The sequence below is a fragment of the Melopsittacus undulatus genome, chromosome 6, assembly GCF_012275295.1.
Source record: "Melopsittacus undulatus isolate bMelUnd1 chromosome 6, bMelUnd1.mat.Z, whole genome shotgun sequence".
NCBI lineage: Eukaryota > Metazoa > Chordata > Aves > Psittaciformes > Psittaculidae > Melopsittacus > Melopsittacus undulatus.
Genome location: NC_047532.1, coordinates 56,721,222 through 56,739,014, shown reverse-complemented (window position 1 = coordinate 56,739,014; position 17,793 = coordinate 56,721,222).

Genomic DNA, 17,793 nt, shown 5'->3' with positions numbered 1-17,793 from the left:
GAAACTACACCTTGTATTGTATAGATTTGTCACTTGTAAAAGAGATGTTAGAGCATGCAAATTTGCAGCAGCTGCTAAAAAATGCTAAGGCAAGAGCTACAAAGATTCCAATACGATGGTAGTGTTATAAAGCAGGCATTGATAGTGCATATATGAAACAAAAAGGGGGAGTTCAGGGTTACCTCCACAAGAATGTATAGTGAAAGTTTGTTATGGTTTGAATTTTTAAATCACTGGATGGAGGATAGACATATACAGCACCATTTTGGGGGTTCTAAGAATTTTAAAATACATGTCAAAATATATGATCTTGAAACTCAAGAACGGGAAGGCTTGTTCCCTTTAACAACCTGGGGACGAGGGTATGCTTGTGCTTCCACAGATAAAGGACCTTGCTGGGTCCCTGCATGATGGGCTCATCCTGCCTTTTCTTCTGTCTCTTCATCACAAGAGGACTGAACCTGCCATGGTTTCTTGCCTGGCCAAAAGAGAACATCTGTAGAACATTAGCCAATGCGACAGGAGAAGACACCCTGTGCCTGTTGGTTGCCACATCTACCAGTCTTTTCGGACTGCTGCTGGAAGCAATGGCAGCCTTGAATCTTGTTGACACGTGGGATGGTTGAGGGGTATAGCGATACAGCTGCAAGAAATCGATTTGTTAAGATCGGTAAAAATGGAGATGTATCTGTATTTTCATTATATAGTTTGAAACTACAGATCCCAAGCATCCACTTTTCTAGGCAGATGTTCTCTGATTTTCAGTGGGTTGTTTAAAACTCACGCTAATGCCACTGTACCAAAGAAACCAGTTAAACCATTTCAAAGGGCAAGAGCTGACTCAGTCAGCTGTGGAGACAGTGTTCTCACAGGAGAATGGATATTTGGTCCATGAACTCTGAATAACTCTGAAAGATACAGCAAGGCCATAAGAGGCCCGATGAAGCTTAAGCAAGCAAGATAAGAAGAAGCTGGAATTCACCGAGCTATGAGAACTGTGGACTGTTGGCAAGCTTTCGAGGTCAAGTTCTCACACCTGTGCTTAACCAATTATATGTTAGTCACTAAGGGCCTTCAAGACAAGTATCCAATCATGATATGCCAAATTGCTGTAGGTGTGTGTACGTAACAGTATATAAGAAGTTAATGCTTTGCAATAAATGGCTTTTTTTTCTGATCATATTGATCTCTGACTGAGTCCATTCCACGGCAGTCAGCCAATCATTTTAGTGTGATTTATGGAATCAAACAGTGAATCCTTAAACCTGATGATATAAATGACATCTTTGTACCCAGGAAAACGTCCAGATTCCTCACAAATCCAGGATGCAAAGCATGCCTTTAATTTTTTCTTCGAAGTATCACAACTTGCTGAATATTATACTATTTTCCAGTTTGAAGAGTTGTGAAGCAGAGAGCAGAGCACTATATGATATATGCTATAAATTACACAACCTAAAATCAGCACTTTATCGTGCAGAGTTCAAAGTCACATATAACCTAATTAAAGAGAATCTGTAAACTGAAAGTTCATGAATAGTGAGACGTGATTACCAACCAAAAAAGGCTAAGAGTGATCACAGATAGTAATAAATATTGAAATGTTTCCACTGTGTTTAATGATAACTTTCCCTATTAAGAAAAATGTTTCTGAACTATGTTATTGCATTGAAAAGGATAAGTTATTTCCTCTCTGATACACATCTATTAATGCAAGGAAATGGCTGAAAATCAATGCTGCTTTCAGACAGGTTACTCTTTACAGGACGTGCTTCCTCTGAAGGTGGAGTTGCCTCACCAGTTAATGGATACAATGTGATAATGCTGTAACAACTGAAAGAACTCTTGAATTTATTGGTAACCATGGAAAACTGTTCAAATGTGCCCATATGTCCACTGCAGTCAAACAGGAAAAAAAAATATATATTTAGGGAAAGGTGCATTAACTGCATGATCTTCATTGGTACCCAAGCAAATTCCATACTTTCCTCAATAAAAACATGAAAGTGGAAAAATTGAGAGATGTAAATCTTTGTTTTTAGAGGTTTTCCCTTAACTAAGCCCTAATCTCTGCTTGGTTCCTAACCAAAACCTATTATCCTCCTGCCTTGCCCCTGAGTATGCAGCCAGTGGATGTATCTGGAATCTAGCAATAAGGAAGCAAGGGTATAAAAACCGATGTTCCTTTCCCAAAGTGACTCACTTCAGTGACTGATTTTAAATATTAAAAATACAGATGTTCTTTGCCCCTGCTGTATCCTTCTGATTTCAGTAGGTATTTATCATGGGTTAAAGGGCTCATAGTGTAAATTAACCAAGCCAAAGCTGGAAAACCAGTTACAGGTTAGCCATCTGAGCTGATCCCAATCTTGCCATAAATTAAAAAAAAAATAAGTAAAATTAAGGACAGAAGATTTCCACTGCTTCATACAGGTGGGTTTGGTCTCAAGTGCCCAATGCATCACTAATATCACAGTGTATTTTAACACTTCATGCCTGTGCATACTGATTAGAAAACACTAGTGTTTTCCTTCACTTAACAGAAACGTAAATTGTAATTTCAGATGGAGGGACAATGGGCAGTCAAGCCTGAAAGGGCAGCAGGGTGAGATGGCATCAAGAGAAACAGATGACATCAGGAATTAAGAGAAAGCAGCCACGGATCTTGCTTACTCTTGTTCCTCTGCTGCCCCTTTTTTCTTGTCTAACATATTACAGTCTGCAGTCTTACTATCATTACAGCTATCCTTCCCCCCCCCCCCCCCCCCAGATAATCTGTGGTAATCTGAGTATGGAAAAGATCTGCTTTCCTCTGAACTTTGATACCAAAATAAGTTACCTGAATGTGGATCACCCCCGGTTATGATTAGGAAGAGGGAAATTAAGGAACCAAATACATTGTTAGTTCTGAAAAGAAAGAGTTTTCTGTGGTCACTAAGCATAGTGCAATCACTCTAACTGAAGTATGATATAACCTTATTCCTATGTGTATTAACATGCATGTCTATGACAACTATTGACAACTAAAGATGACAACTATTAATACCTGTAAATAATAGAGAATGTTGTATTATTTGCTGTGATCACATTTATAACTCCAAACCATGACTGATGGAATTGCCAAGGTAAGCAGGGCCTTTTTTTATTCTTCTTCCATGTTCATAAAGGCCTGATCTCCACAGATGCTGACATTTTATAAATGTCATAGTTTACGGGGAAGTAATAAAACCCCAGATAACACCACACAGCACTGTGACCTTTAGCTGAGGTATTGCTGTAAGTTCTTAAGTAAGCTCAGTAAAGAAATTCAGAGGTGAAAATTCAGGTTCTAGTAAGTAATTGAAGACTTAAAAGGTCACAGATTTAAAAATTCTGTCTGAGAGTTGGAGACAGCAATCCTTTTTTATTAACATGTTGTGATTTTATTTTGCAAATGAATCACTTTAGCAACCCATCAGAAATGGCTTTTTGAAATTTTGAAATTTTCATCATTATTTGGAACTGAATTTGTTTACAGTGACCAGTCTAATCAAACTCAAAGGCATTCCCAGTTTTCATGTTATTGCTTAGGAAGCAGATTTTGTGGATGTTTCCACAACAGTATTTCTGGCAGATACTCTCAACAGATGTTCATTTAATGAGCTGTGCCCAAAATACACCTAGAAAAAAAGTGTATTTTATCCATATTTAAAAAAAACCCAAACCTGTTTTGACAGTGTTTAAGTGCATCATAGCCTGAAGAGGTGTTTTGAAATTTGAGGAAGAATCCTTCCCTACAAGGAATATCTGCTGCTCTTTCCATGAGAAAGAATCAACTAGTGGAATTACGGGGCTCCAAAACCAGGAGAGAAATAACAAAATGTTCCTCCACACTCAGAAGTTTATTTAATTTTGACATCTCTAGCATTTGGAGATTCTATCCTTGCTGACAGTGCTTGGGACTACCTCATCTACCAGGGGCCTATGCACATGTGTCCCAGAAGAACTACACAAATGTTTATTCCCCAGATTTCAAGAACTGAGCAGAGTGTACCAGTTCAATTTGTACTGCCTAGTGAAAATGGAACTGGACACACAGTGGCAAGTTACTTAGATTTTCTAAGCCAGATATTAAACTATATCTCATTGCTCAAAGTATAACATCTGAAGCTGCATGGAATGTGAAGCTATAATAATAAGAAGGACAACTAAAAATGACCTATATGATTAATACTTGAGCCAAAAATCAGTATGTATAAAAAAAACCAACAAGAAATAAAAATTAGAATATTAAAATATCAAAAAAATCAGAATATCAAGTAGGTACTTGATAAAGTGTATTTATTGAGTCAATGAAGTGCAGACTTATAAGTGCAGTGCTAATCCTATAAAGACAGAAATAGCCACTGTTTTTCTGTGTGTTGCATTTGAAATAAAAGGAGAACCAGACATCCCCTGTGATGCTGTGGAAATAAAGAGTTTGCAATAGGCAGCAAAAGAGACAGGGGAAAGCTTCTTCCAAAATTAAGTATTATTGGAACCCCCCCTAAGATATCCAATGTAAATGAGACATTTGCTACAACAACATGAAATTTCATAAAGACTTGTGACAGTACGGGTAACAGTTTACTGTCACGGAAGTTTTAGTTGCTTGTTCAAATAGTCTTCAAACTCCAACTTGTGATTTAATACTCCTGGGAAGAGAAAACTTAAGTTGACAAATGGTGAAAAGAAATTATTTGATCAAAGTCTAAAGTAAGCATTTTCTTGCAAAGTCTGCCAACTATTAAATACTCTCATTCATGTACCATGTAATTATATGAGATCCTGCTAGAGTGGCATGAATACTGTGATACTCTTGACACAAACACTTAGGAATAATAACAAAGGAACCATTTGAGTAGCTTGACACTTCTATTCCAATAATCTATAACTACTACTTCCCGTGCGAGCACTGGATCTCTGAACTTCCAAAGCACTGCGTTTATTTAAGAACTGGGAAGTCAGGCAAAAGAAATACAAAAATATTCCTAGCACACATAGAAACATCTTAGTAGTAGGCTACCTTGTAGCTCCATAATTTTTGTTGTGTTAGTGATTGAATGCATTCTCTAAATATTGCAAAAAACCCCAAACAGTTGCCTTGCTACAACTGTGCATTACAGTAGTACCATTTTGTAACACCATTTATTACAAAACATCACAAACCCATCAAACTTGCCAGCTTGAGTCATGTACAATAATCTCCTAACACATGAACTGTAAAAAGAAACTTATTTAAAACTGCGCTAGAAGTTCTTCTTCTATGTCCTTCTTCATTCAAATTTTATGAATGTCAATTTGCTCCAGCTTACTTTCAAACATACTCAGTCTTGTTGGGTTTTTTGTCGAAAGTCCAGGTTTGAGCTTAGGGGGTTTTTGCATGTCACAGCTGATTGTATACCAGCAAAAAGATATATCATTGTATCCCAGCCCTCAACTACCTACATATATAATGTATTTCACAATAAAAGATTCATCTGCAACAGTTCAGAGTAGGTGAAATCATAGATTTTCCTGTTAATAATGGGAACTCTTGCACTCACATAGAATAATTTCAGAGAAAAAGGTTTATTTCATATCCAGATACAAGTTTGTCTCTTCCTTAAATCTTAAAAAAAGAAATTTGCTGTTAGATACCTACTTTTAGATGTCAAATTGAAGCAAAGTTGTAACTCTGTGCACTAAACATTGCCACTGCTAAATTATAAATGCTTTGCCAATACAAACACACATTTTTTAAAAACATTAACATGCAATGATGGTGAAAGACAACATGAGATTAACCTCTACAGATTTTGCAGTGACTCATTCATAATAATCTTTAATGCTCTTCAGCAAAAATTTAATGGAAGTTATTCTATCATAGCAAAGAGTATTTTGAATACTTTGAATATACTCTGCACATTTAACACCAATTTGTATAATTGTTTTTATTACAATAGTATTTTGCACTTCTATTGCACCTTCTACAATATTCAATTTTAGAAGACCTAACAAACAGCTGAAGTCAAGTTCATAAAACAACCATGATTGAATACAATAATTGCTGGGTATTAGAAAGAAGTAAGACATCAGATTTCATATGTAGACCATCATTTGGAAAATATTAATTAGAAGTTATTAGGAACCTAATCTGAGGGTTATCTAGGAAAGGTCAGTTGAAACTATTTCAAAGAAGAACTAGAAAGAATATGAATGTCTCTCCCTTTCCCTCTTTCATCATTAAGCACTCATTATGAGACATGATTAAGCAAAGCATTTGAAATCCTGCAACTAGCTGATCACTTACAGTCTGTGCAGAGGCTTAAAAATGGTTCCACATTAGATTGAGCCATTTAATGAGATATTCTGATGAAGATTTTTACGCAATAGGAATCTTGTTTTTGAAAAAACCTTAGAGTTTAATTTTTCCTGTGTATGGATTCTTTTTCTCCCTAGAGAAAATGATGAATCACTATACAAAACCATTCACTGCTAAATAAAATTAACATTGTAAGGTGCTGGGACAAGGAAAATGAAATTCTCTTTTCAAGACGGACAAGTAAGGGAGACTGTAAAAGTATGTCATTATTGCTTCAGGAAGAATGAGAGGGGGAAAATACCTTGTTCTCATTTCTTGAGCAAATCTTGCTTTGCCAAATTTTGCTGCAACAGCAGAGCAATGCTCTGAAGCAGGATTAAGGAGGCTTGAGTTTTATGAGCTACCCACTGAGAGGTCTCAAGGTGGGAAGAGGAAGGTCTGAAAATACAGCTCCTATTAGGGCTTCTGACTCTATTTCAGTAGGCTGTGGATGTATTCGGATCTATGCCTACCTCTTCATTGACCCATTAATCCTTCCCAGGTTCAGTGATCATCTTCGAGTCTAACTTCAAGAAGCTGCTGTTTTTCACAGGAGTTAACAGGTTTGATTCACAAGTCCTATACATCAAAGAGATCTCAGATCTGATGCTGCATTTTCCTTCAGATCTACTCTCTCCTTCAACCAAATGAGATTTAAATCAACTCTTCCCATGTCATGGTGTACAGATAGTTAAGTTACTTCTCTTGGAAAGTCACTTATTTCTACACAAAACATGCAAATATTTAAAAAGAAAGAGTAATCCTGAAGGGAAACATGTGATGCTGTCCTGCCCTACTGCCAGATGCAAGGCGATGGTTTTCATTGAGATATTATTTTCTAGTTTTGTTATAACAAACAAACCACTTCTCATATTTTAAGCTTAGCTGGTAACTCAGAACCATGCAACCGCTCACTTGCTCCTTTCTTCTTCCCCACCACTCCAAGAGGGATGAGGAGGAGAATTGAAAGAATGGAAATGCTATGGGTTGTGATAAGAACAGTCCAATAACTAAGGTATAACACAAAACCCCTACTGCTACCAACAGTAATAATAATGATAAGGGAAATAAGAAGGGGAGAGAATACAATTGCTCACTGATACCCGCTGACTGATACACAGCCCGACCCGAGCAGCAATCTGGGCCTTCCAGCTGACTCCCCCCAGTTTATATACTGGCCATGACGTGCTGTGGTATGGGACACCCCTTTGGCTAGTTTGGGTCAGGTGTCCTGTCTTTGCTTCCTCCTGGTTTCTTGTGCCCTTAATTGGAGTAAACATTACTTAGCAACAACTAAAACACTGGTGTGTAATTAGTGTTTTTCTCGGACTAAAGCCAAAAACACAGCACTGTACCAGCCACGAAGAAGAAAAATAACTATTACAACTGAACCCAGGAAACTCAAGCAGTTCAAACTGTCTTCCATTTGGTAACAGTTACCAGTTTAAACATAAAATTGATGAATACTAGGAAACAACTACTAAAACTATCTGCACAAACTGAAAAAGCATTTCAAACCACTTCCTCCATTACAAAAATATCATAACTAGCTCTCTAAGATTAAAACTTTTATTCTTAAAAACTAAAAAAAAAAAAGTTTGAAAGCATGTAAGAAGTTTTTTTCCTGTCTTTCCTTTTCTTTCCATTTTTCTTCAGCAAGCACAAATATACTTGCCAGTTCAGTTCCAAAAAACTTATCAATACAAATGCAGGGGAAAAAAAGGGTATTTAAGAAGCAGATATGCCCCTGGCACAGAACTTAATGCTCCACTTACTCAAAAGGTATGAGGAAAAGAGCCTTCATTTGTCTCTGTCGTGGTTTAAACTAAGTCCCCCAACTCCCGGAGAGTTAGGAAGGAGAATCCAAGGAATGTAGCCCCCACGGGTTGAGATAAGAACGGTTTAATTGCTAAGGCATAACACAATAATAATGATACAGCCAATAACAAGAGAAAAGAATACAACACCCCACCAGCCACCGACCCATAACTCACTCCACCCTGCCCAGCCGAGCACCGCGTGACCCCTCCTCCATTTTCCTCCAGAGCTCTACCCCTCCTGCTCTCTCTCTCTCCCAGTTGCATCCTGGGCATTACGTGCTATGGTATGGAATACCTCATTGGTCAGCCTGGATCAGGTATCCTGTCTCTCCTTCCTCCCGGCCTCCCCTCCTCCACCTGGCTGGAGCACATGTTCAGAAAAAACCTTGAATAAAAACACCCTCAAAACATACTTGCTATCAGCAACTGTTCCCAGCCCAGAAGTCAAAACACAGCACTGCACCAGCTACAAGAAGGAGAAAAATGACTGCTACAGCTGAACCCATGACAGTCTCACATGCAATAACCCACCTCAGCACATGTAATTTTATTTGAAACAGTGAGACTTCTCACAGTCTCAAATGCACCACTGGAACAGCCACTTCTGTCAAACATGCACAACCATTATTTCTTCAAATGACATGCAGAGATATACCAAAAAATATAAAAGTCCCAAATCAATATAAAGATTTCAAAACCCTTCAGCCCCTGGTTAAGAAGTTTCAATTGCTGACAGTAGAAAACACTACTTTTTTTTTCCCCAGAAAAGTACCACTGTCTTTCTCATTTATTACCTTAAGAGTTGTATCCCTTCCTCTCCAAATGCTGTTATATTTCATATTTCCAGATTTTTCCTAGGGCCTAATTTTAAAATGTAGGGCTCTTTAGAGAATAAGAATTCTACTTCACTAATATTTCAAAATACTGTTTTGCTCTGATTCTAAACCAACACATTATATAATCCATAAGAGAAATACATTTATCTGAAGACACTTTCCTTTGTCCCAGTTAATTATTGAACTTTCTTTTTATTGGGTATTATAACACAATTAAAAAAAATCAATACAAAAACTTGTTCTAAAATATATGTACTCTTTATAAAAAGTTTTAATATAGAATAAGCTGAATTTGCCAGGACTTCTATGATTCTATGGTTTTATTTTGTGTGTCTCGAAACAAAATTCTAAGAATAAACCCCTGGTTTTAATCAAAGATTTTCATTCAATTTGAGCAATACATTCTCACAGAAATAGATCTGTTACTTTTTCTACCTGTCTCAGTTGGAAACCTTAGCCATAGGGGTTTTGTTCAGTAAAAAGACCTGGCTAACCTGGCTGCTCTGTGCAGCTACAGCTGCACCAGGTATGCAGTTGTTATTTGCCAGATTGGGATGATTTCCAGATAACCTGAAGAAATCTGGGTGTGTCCTGAAAAAACATTCCATGGTCTGTTGGCTAACCTCTGGCTGAACTCAGTGGTCCTGCCAGAATTCACAGGTATGAAATCTCTAGAGAACCTTCCACTTTGGACAAGTTACAGACAGGCTTAATGTAGACAAAGTTACTTTTTGTTCTTTTACAATATTCTTAGGTATTTTGGACTTAGCATTGTGTAAACTTTAAAGCAGACAGAGCACTACAAGAAAAATGTTCTTCTATTCCACACACGGTAGTTCCGTTGTTACATTGATTTTTCCCAGCTTCCTATGTTCATGAAAATACTTCAACTCATTCATGATTCAAATCTCATACTACATACGCTTTCGAGGGACAAGTTTTTTTCCCTGCACAACTTTCCTCATTTGACTTCATACAAAAGTGCAGTTGGCACAAAGATATTAATAGTGGGAATGCCATTTCAATAAGATGTCTTAATGTATTTGAAGAGTTTAAAACATTTCTTTTGTGGAACTTACTATGTGTAAACTCTATATTATGAGAATATAGTTACTCCTCTAAAACACATCTTGGGTTCACTGGATATTATTCTTGGAGCAGTAGGCAGCAATGTACACAGATTAACTGTGCTCCATTATCACTGCATTCAGGTATACCACAGTCTTATTTATTTTGTAAACCTTTTTGCAAGATCAGGAAGTCCAGCATAAAAGAAATTGGTTCTGTACAAATAAATACACAAGCTCAAGTCCTTATCCAATAATACAGGAAAACTATGAGCATACTGTGTTAAGGAACTTATGTACTTGCTGTAGAATTATATATGAAAGAGAAAAATTATGGAAAGTTACAAACTTGGAATAAAACAACAACAGAACTTTTTGCCCTAATTATGATTGAGCATCCTTTTTTCCCAGGAGCTGCTCGCTAACTCTTTGTAACCAGCTTAAGGGAATATTCCAAAGTTGTCTCAGTGCCATCCACTAAATCATAAGTATTGTAAGCAGTAATCCCAGTGTCCTCCTTCAGAAGGGCTTTTTAAACCACTGGAACTTTGTTAGTGTCAGCTGACCTACCTCTCAAAACAAAATCTTTACACCAAGAGAGGCTAAGACCCATCACTGAAACATTAAATACTGGGAGACTCTTCTATAAATCAGGAAGACTTTTCCTTCCGCCACTGCTCTTCATGTAAAAATATGCCATTAAAGACGTTCTGAATAGGCAGTCTGTAAAGGTGAAGGTCCCCACAGTAGCTTTTTTACATTTTACCTCCTTATCCACAACAGCCTAGAGACAGAGGATGCTACATTTTCATATATGTGACAGAAATATGAACACTTTAGCCATAGGGTCACATTCTCTACTTCCACTGTTCTTCCAGGGCAAAGTATTCCCCTCTATTTCAGAAGGACTGAGTGCATTCTATGGCCACTCATTTTAGTTATGAGAGATACTCATTGCCTCAAAACCCAAGAATCTTAATTCTTGATAGACAACAAGGCAGGTTTTCAGTTAGTTTCAGGAATTATCATTTTGTGACATTAATGTTTTTATCTACATAGTTTAGGCTACTTTATTACATATAACCAAACATATCACAGGTTTGTCAATGCTTGCACTGAGCAGGCAGTCATATATCTTGTTTTAGACAGATTAATGAGAGATTTTAAGAAGGAAAGAGCTCATTTAGGAGTTAAGTCTGTGACTATTGCAGTCTTGTCTATATGAGTACATTAAAGGGGATAAAATATTTACAAGTACTTTAATGAATCTATTCTTATTTCTAAAGGAAAAAGGGTGGGGGGAATTCATGCAGTTAGTACTTAATAGAAAAAGGTTTATGTGCTGATACATACTGTTTTGTTAACTTTCTTCTAGTTAATTCATTATATATATTATTGAAAAGCCTCTCAGCAAGACACAGGAAGAGGGCTTCTCCTGTAAGCCAGACAAAATAATTAACAGAGATGCCCTGGATTTATACTGCTGCCAATATAAACCATACTTTCCTGTGTCATCTATTATCTATTCAATATCTTATAGGTACAACCATTTGTCATCCCTTTCTTTTACAAAAGGGGGGGGGGGGGGGGAAGGTATCCTGACACCATTCTTTCCCTGAAATAGTCCAGCCATTCTTGAAGAATCCAATGCTAATTGCAAAATATTTGACTCATATTTTTAAATTATTCCATCTGTTCACACAATTTGGAAGTCCAATGAGTAAAAATACACCAAACTAATGGAAGAACTTTTCAGCACAATTTTGCGATTAGAAAGACTTGGTTTTCCTCTGATGTGCATGATGAGAACAACTTGATGGCCATAGTTCTGTTTTTCTTCATTTTCATAGCCTTCTTACACTGTACAAAAACTGTGGAGAGGGCACACACTGATCTGAGTGAAAGATGTTTTTCATTAGCTCTGGTGAAAATTTAGATTTTTTTTTCATTAGCTTCGGTGGCAGTGATTTTACTCTATAGCAGATTTTACTGGAGCAACTTCAGTCAAATTCACCTGTGTTCTAATGATAAACACTGGCAAGAATCTGGTTCTTTTCCTCCCGTGTGGCCCAAGCTTTTTCAGCAATGTCTTTTCTGGTTTTGACAAGCCATACTTACTCTTCTTGATTTTCAATATACTTATATGCTATTTTTATTCAGTCTCACCAGTGAAGCATGGCAGACTAGTTTTTCCATCCAAACAGTGCTGGATTTGCTTAATGAATATGATTTACATTTGCATTTTTCTGGTAGTATCAGATACAATGTGGCAGAAAGGTCTTAATGGTAGTGAAAAAAACAATTTTTCACATGTGAATGAAGCATGCTATACCATTAAAGCAGGGGACTGAGAGTTACATGATCCGGGTCATTAGGCAGTTGTGGGCAAATCATTTAGAACAACCTTCTCTAACTTTTGTTGAATCAGACAGTCAATTTAGTTTTCATATGTGTAACCATTAACATCATGGATGTTGCACAATCCATGAAAGTCAGCTCAGTCATCTGAAGTGCCCATATCTGAATTTATCACACATGCTTTATCAGGTAAGTGTTAAAGTCTCTGTGATACTTTTTCTCCCTATGGTTAAAAATCTCTTGGTTCTTCCATGAAGGTATATAATAAGTCTTTACTAATGTACCACTATTACGGAATTATTAAACCTCTCAAATATCCACAGATAAAAGCTGCTAATGATACCCTATCATTAAGAAGCTGGTGCAAAGAAACGTATAATTCATGGCAGCAATTGCAAATAGCTCTAATGATGTCACAACATACCTCTTTTCCTATATCTTTGGGTATAATAATCCATTTGGATTGGGAAAAAATATGGTAACAGATATTTCTTCTTTCATGCTTATAAGTAAGAAGTGTAAAGAAATGCTGTTCATCCTGTTGGTGCAAATTCTGACACTGAGTGGCTGAAAAAAAGCCTTTTAAGAATTGCATTTTGTCTGAAAGAAGGAATTAAAGGTTTAGAAACCAATTTAGAGCTTAACATTATCCTCTGACCTACTACATGTAGTGACTTATGCATTTCACAATTAGAGGGCATGTCCAGACAGGATGTGGAAAGGCTGTACCTGAATGATGCAGCACTTTAAATTGCTGACTATTAGAGGCAGATTCCATCAGAAAGATGCTCCATCTGTCTTTTACAGTGCCCGTCTCCCACAAATGTGTAGTTGTACAGAAAACAACACATTTTCTGCCAGTTTGTCAGTCTTTTTTTACCTAATTTGTGACTTTTAAAAAAATTATCTAGAACTATCTGCCATCATAAAGAATCTGCTTTTCCCAAGTTTTAAATTTAAAGCTGTATAATGAAGATCTCCCTTTCACTTGCAGTACTCCTCATTTTGCAAAGACCTCATCCATGCCCTGCAGGTTGACCTGGTCTCAAGCAGGTTGTGCTCATGAGTCACCAGTGGAATCATGTCTGCTGATTATTCTACAAGTTCCCACAAGACTGAAGAGTCTCAGGGGTGAACCAAGACACTGAAGATGATGGACTTGATCAGAAGTTCAGAACTGGATCTCATACTGGAAAGCCTTTGAGGGGCAGGCCAAATGAGACCTCAGTTCACGTTTTTCCCCAATTGAACTGTCTTTACTGCATCAAGACCAGCAGAGAAGCCATTCCTCAATTTGACTGTCAAACAAGGAAATTTTAGGCTTGGAAAACAAATGCAAAAGTTGCAGCAGCTACTTTTTTGGTTAGAAATACTTTTTGAATGCTAACCAATGCCTAATTTCCCAGGACATTAAAAGTTACTTCCCTTTCCCATTTCTTATTATACCACATATTTGCAAAAGCAGCACTTCAGAAATGAAATCTTTTCCTGTGAACTCTATTTCTTTCCACTTTGAAAAAAACCCACCCCAAACTTCCTGTCTGTCATGGGCTCAGCCGTGGCAGTCATGTTTCTCCTTCTTGTAGCTGGTGCAGTGCTGTGTTTTGACTTCTGGGCTGGGAGTGGTTGCTTGGTGGTGGGCATGTTTTGGGGGTGTTTTTGTTCAGGGCCTTTTCTGAGCATGTGCTCCAGCCAGGTGGAGGAGGGGAGGCTGGGAGGAAGGAGAGACAGGACACCTGACCCAGGCTAGCTAATGGGGTATTCCATACCATAGCACGTGATGCCCAGGATGCATACTGGGAGAGAGAGAGCTGGAGGGGTAGAGCTCTGGAGAAAAATGGAGGAGGGAGCACGTGGTGCTCGGCCGGGCAGGGTGGAGTGAGTTATGGGTCGGTGGCTGGTGGGGTGTTGTATTCTTTTCGCTTGTTATTGGCTGTATCATTATCATTGTGTTATGCCTTAGCTATTAAACCGTTCTTATCTCAACCCGTGGGGGCTACATTCTTTGGATTTTCCTTCCTAACTCTCCGGGAGTTGGGGGACTTGGTTTAAACCACGACACTGTCAAACCAATTCTTTTACGTAAAAAGATTCTCAACAGCTAAAAGCTCTGCGTTTTATTTAGCACATAATGAAGGATTGGTGTTTATAGCCGTGCAGATGATTTTGCTGTTTACTTTCTAGATCACCATCTGCACAGGAAATTCATGACTACTGCATCAGGTATAACTGTGTTCAATAAAGCCATTTTTGCCATTTTTTTCTAGCATACACTGGATTTAGTTAACATAAAATCTGTAAAATAGTGTCAGCTTGTTAGTCATATTTCAGTGTAATTAATTCAAATATCCTACATAACTAGAAACGCCAGAAGTGAAGTCGTACTCTTCTCCCTGGTTGAGGTCAGTTAACTGTCCCAGCTGAGTCAGCTTAGTTCTTCTGAGATGCAAATAATATTTGAGGATCCTTTCCTGAGAAGTGCTATAGTTGTTTTGGATTTTTTTTTTTTTTTTTAACCACAGGATAATGCAATATTTAGTTAAAACTTCTGTGTTTTACCCCATTATATAATTCAGAATTGGAAGATAGGAAATATGCCATTGTTTCACGAACCTTTATCTCACATGGTGGGCTGGATTCCCTGACAGTTTAGCCATATGATATTATTATAGAAGACAACTGAATGGAAACATTACTCTGAAAAACCAGACATGTCACCCATATTAAAAAAAGCAGCTGACAAGAAAAAGTCACCATAAAGTAGCAACCTTACTAGTCTAGTAATGTGCTATATCTGCAAGGCAACAGCATCACTAAGATTTCACCATCTAAATAGGAGAGAGCTTAACAAGCTGCCATATTGTTCAAATCACAGGAAGAGAAACTGAAATACCTTTGCACACTGGAACAGTGATAGCTTTTCAAAATGAACATAAAAGTGTGTAATCCGGAGAGTGTCTATTAGCCTTATAAAGCAGAAAGAGGACAAATTACATCAATATGATAAGTTTATTATTTCAAATAATATAATTCAGTACATAGTATCTAAGTTGTGTTGGAGACCTTTCTTCCTATGAACTGAGGATTAATAAGTTGCCATGCATCATCTTTCACTACCAGAAACAGTGGAAAGCATATTAACAACTAATATGTATACTGATACCATGGTACCTGAAATACAATGTTCACAGACCTAAAGTAGATTAAAAAAACCCTTCTGCCAACAGTTCACGCAAAGCAAGAAGACCACCTTTTTTTTCCAGACAGGGATTCTTATCCTGTTCTTTACATTACAAATATTCCCTAGTACAAAACAGCAATGGTTTCAGTACTGCCTAGAATACTCTGATGGTTTGCATATGCTAAGCCACTGTTATAAAAGTACAAATTTCACTTAGACCAAAAGACCAGGAAGGTAAAGGTCACATCAGCAGATCCTGGTGGAAATTTTCACCTCCTTTCCTCAGCAAGACCTCCTGTTTTACAAAGTAGCATTGTCTTTTCATAATAGGCATTTCATCTTCCAAACTAAGCGGCAAAACTACACAAAGCAGCCTGTCCCCGCTCTACACAGCATGAGGTACCTCTTCCAGTCAGTGGGGGTGTAAAGAAAGAAAATGAAAGAACCCACCATTCTGGATGGGAGAGAGGTAAGGTCAGTATGCTGGTTGAAGCTCGCAAGTAGACTATCATGACATTTTGCAAACTGCTTTTAAGAATTTGTTGTGGTTTAAGCCCAGCCAGTAACTCAGTACCATGCAGCCATTCTCTCACTCCTCCCCTTTCTTCCCCCCACTGACTGATACTCAGGCTGACCAAGCAGTGATCTAGCCCTTCCATGTAACTGCCCCCAGTTTATATACCAGGCATGACATTCTGTGTTATGGAATACCTCTTTGGCTGTCTCTGCTTCCTTCTGGCTTCCCCTCCTCCCTGGCAGAGCACGAGACTAACAAAGTCCTTGGTCAGAGTAAACATTCCTGAGCAGTAACTAAAAACATTGGTGTTATCAGCGCTGTTCCCAGGCTGAAAGTCAAAACCACAGCACTGCATCAGCTACTAAGAAGAAGAAAAATGACTGCTACTGCTGAACCCAGGACAGTATCCAATGGCTAAATTCAATCTCGTTTTTTTTTCTTTTTTTTTTTTCTTTTTAATATAAACTTGTAGCAAACTGCTTTCATTTCTTGGTTAGTATTTCTAACTATACCCTTACATTACTTGTGGCACAGGATCACGACACAGCTGAGGACATAAGGGGACATTAGTGCAGAAGTGCAAATCCTGGAACTGTCAATCACTTCAACGGACAGCTGTCAGCTCATATACAGTATCAGCTAAAACCAACTACTGGAAGTATAATTGAAAACAGAAACTCAGTGAAAGAGATAATGTTGAGAACAGCTATTCTCCAGAGCTCTTGTTAACTGATGGCATGCAAACTTCCTGAAGGAAAAAGAGGACATCCCTGAAATAATTCTACCTGTGACAAATATCTATAATAGAAACAACTCAGAAATGCAGACGGACAGACTGGATCCCTAAATTACACAGCTTTGGTTCTGGTGTTCTCTTCTACAGGTCAATCAATGTATCAAACTGAAATAGAACAATAATTAAATTACTGTGTTGAAAAGCCTACATTTTATTATTTTTCTCTTAATTTACTTCATATAAAATTCTGGTAATAAAGCAATTGTACTCATTTTGAAAATCAGTCAGAAACTTAGACTCTTCAGTTTTCAGGAAAACCTGTGAATACACATAACTATCTTGATGTTAGGGAAACATAATGTGCTGCAGTGTGCAAAATCACTCCTGCAGCCTGCTTCTAGATAAACATCTGTAACACAGTGGTAACTGGGATGTGAGAGCACAACAAGGCTACTTCTGAACAGGAGGGTGGCAGAAGGTATTCAGACAATATTTTAATGTACTGAAGTGGATCTGATTCAATAATTAAGGAGTCAGTGAACCTTTACATATTATCCTTTAGCAGACACTCTGCTGAAGCATTTAATGGAACTGGTAAGGAAGTCAATTAATCAGCTTAAATATTAAAGGAAATTACCCCTGAACTTTCAAGACATAATAACCGTTAAAAAAGATGCTTCAAATATTCAGTTGCAGAAATCTCAAAATTATAATGATAATCAGATAAACACCTTTGCCTTACAGTACAAATGCAAATTGCAAATGCACTTCTCCAGAAAATACAATTATAAGAAAAAGATCAAAGTATTAATTCAAGCATAACTTCCATGATTGCAAAAGCTGTTTTTAACAAGGGAGTACTAGGAATTAGAAGCCTACTGTGCTTGTTATCTCACAATATTTAGTACGTTTAGACA